Source organism: Dioscorea cayenensis, unplaced genomic scaffold, assembly GCF_009730915.1.
Source record: "Dioscorea cayenensis subsp. rotundata cultivar TDr96_F1 unplaced genomic scaffold, TDr96_F1_v2_PseudoChromosome.rev07_lg8_w22 25.fasta BLBR01000748.1, whole genome shotgun sequence".
NCBI lineage: Eukaryota > Viridiplantae > Streptophyta > Magnoliopsida > Dioscoreales > Dioscoreaceae > Dioscorea > Dioscorea cayenensis.
Window position 1 is genome coordinate 66,070 of NW_024087139.1, and position 2,756 is coordinate 68,825.

General features: G+C 34.8%; 1 pseudogene; it reads right to left on the reverse strand.

Annotated features, from left to right (window-relative positions):
- Positions 1–250: 250 nt before the first annotated feature.
- LOC120254932 lies at positions 251–1,279 on the reverse strand (annotated as a pseudogene).
- Positions 1,280–2,756: the final 1,477 nt, after the last annotated feature.

The window sequence follows — 2,756 nt, forward strand, 5'->3', positions numbered from 1 at the left end:
ATTAGCGGTGGGCCCGCCTCTTTAAGTCATGAACATGCATTCAATTTTTTTTAAGTACGTATATATGCACGAATTCTCTTTTTTTCCTATGCATTCATCATGCATATATATACTGACATAATATTGCCAACTGTGGTTTTGCAGATGCAGTGTGAATTTGTTTGGTCTTCTATTTATGAGGAATAAGTAACAATGTTCAGCATTTGACAATGCCTTATTTGTTTTGCTGAATATAAACATTAATTCTCATCTAAAAACAGCCTACAATCGTGAGATAAAACCAATTTATTTGGTCTTGTCCATGTGACTGAACCGGATCAACCACATGGTTGTTGTAACCCCATTCATTGTCATACCGTGGGACAAATTTGAGAAATTTTTTATTCAAGGCAATTCCATTTCCAACCTTAGCATCAAAGATGCTTGACCTGCTATCACCAACGAAATCAATAGAAACCAAGTCATTATCAATATAACCCAATATACCTTTAATTTTCCCCTCAGATTCTTCCTTGATTGCAGCTTTGACTTCATCATATGCAGCTGACTTCTCAAGCCTTGCTATGAGATCCACATGCCATTCTTGTCAATTTTCCATTCAAGGCAAGGAGCATCTCACCAAGAGCTTTTGCAGCACCCGTGTTGCTAGGAATAATGTTAAAACTAGCAATTCTTCCACCTCTCCAGTCCTTGGCAGATGGCCCATCAACGCTATATGGTCGTAATTAAGTGCACTGTGGTCATCAAAACCCTCAACAATGGCAAATCTATCATGAATGACCTTTGCCAATGGTGCAAGGCAATTAGCGGTACAGCTAGCATTAGAAACAATATCGATGTCTGCCTTGTACTCGTACTCATTCACACCAATGACAAACATAGGGGCATCCTTGCTAAGAGCAGAGATAATAACCTTCTTCGCACCACCCTTCAGATGTGCTGTAGCCTTGTCTTTATCTTGGAAAACACCCGATGGATTCCATAACATAATCAAGACCGGCTTTTGCCCCCAAGAAATCTCCTCGTGGGTTCCTAACACCAAACACGATGACCTCCTTCTCACCAAAGACAAGGGTCTTTAAATCCTTCATTTTGATCTCATGATGCTTCCATTAGCCATGCACACCATCGCATCTCTAAACATGTAGGTCATGTGATCAGTGGTGATGAAGGGATCATTGACGGCCACAAGGTCCACATCTTCGCCTCGGAGAGCTACCCTTGCCACCAATCACCCGATCTTTCCAAATTCATTGATGCCGATCTTGATCTTTCCCATTGAGATCCGAGAAAAATAAGTCAGCGTGAAAGAAAAGCGAGATCGATCCATGATCCGACAGACGATGGCGAACGAGTGGCGGCGGCGGCATGCTTTGGCGGCATTATCTCGACCATCCAAGCATGCCGCGGTGAGCATGGCAACAGAGCTGCCGGCGGGCGACGAGCATCGATGGCAAGCAGTCGAGACGCTGGATACTGGGACATGGTTGGCGGCATTATTTCGACCATTCAACCATGTCCGCGACCTCCTTAACAGAGTAAACGAACGGCATGCGGTCAGCGGTGGCAACGAGCATCAAGCGGCAGTAGCATCGAAATACTGGAATTCTTCTCCCTCTTTTTTTATCTATATATATATATATATATATATATATATATATATATATACGGGAGGATGGAGGAGGAGATAAAAAAACCTTAGAGTCAGCTTTTTCCTTTTTTAGATTTCTCCTTCTTCCTTTTTTCGATCCCTCACTTTTTCCCTCTCCTCCTTCTTTTTCTCGATCTCCTCCCACCTTTTTAAAAAGAAAAAAAAACGGATCTTATCTTCTTCCACCAACCCTCCGTCAAATCACAACAAAGGGGTGAGGATAAAAATTTTTAAATAATATTTTTATAGTTTTTATTTCTTTTTATTTTTATTTTATTTTTATTTTTATTATTTTTTTATTATTTTTTTATTTTATTATTATTATTATTATTATTTTTTTAAATTTAAATTTGAATTATAATTTCAAATTAAAAATTTAAATTTCGATTTTTCTATTATTATTATTTTTAAAAAAAAATTAAATTTCGAATATTTTATTTATTATTATTTTTTTAAATTTAAAAAAATTTAACTTTCAATTTTTTTATTATTATTATTTTTTAAAAATTTTAAATTTTCGAAATTTTTTTATTTATTATTTTTTTAAATTTAAAAAAATTTAAATTTCGAATTTTTATTATTATTATTTTTTAAAATTTAAATTTCGAATTTTTATTTATTATTTCATTATTCGCATTTTTATTTATTATCTTATTAATATTATTTTTTTATTCTTATAAAAATTCACTCTACCTCGAGATACGTACTGGTGCTTGAGATTTGCATTTCTCCCATTGCCCTCGAGATCCGCTCTCATGCCCTCATAAAATTTAGGATTGCCTCGAGATGTGTGTTTGGGCTATCCAAGATTTGAGATTGCCTCAAGATAGGGGTTCTCAGGGGTAATCTTGTAATAATAACTAATTTTTGCCTTGAGATATGTTCTCAAGGGCAACTTTGTAATTTGCATTTTTGTATTTAACTTGGAATTTACATCCCTAGTCCAAGACAATCAAATAATCAATTAAGATCGATTAGGACATTTAAATTTTAATTCTAAATATATTCACTGATTAGGATATATTAGAATTTAAATTAAATTGGAATTTGCTTTCCATTAGGACATCGAATTTTATTAGGACATGCGTTATATTATTTATATAAA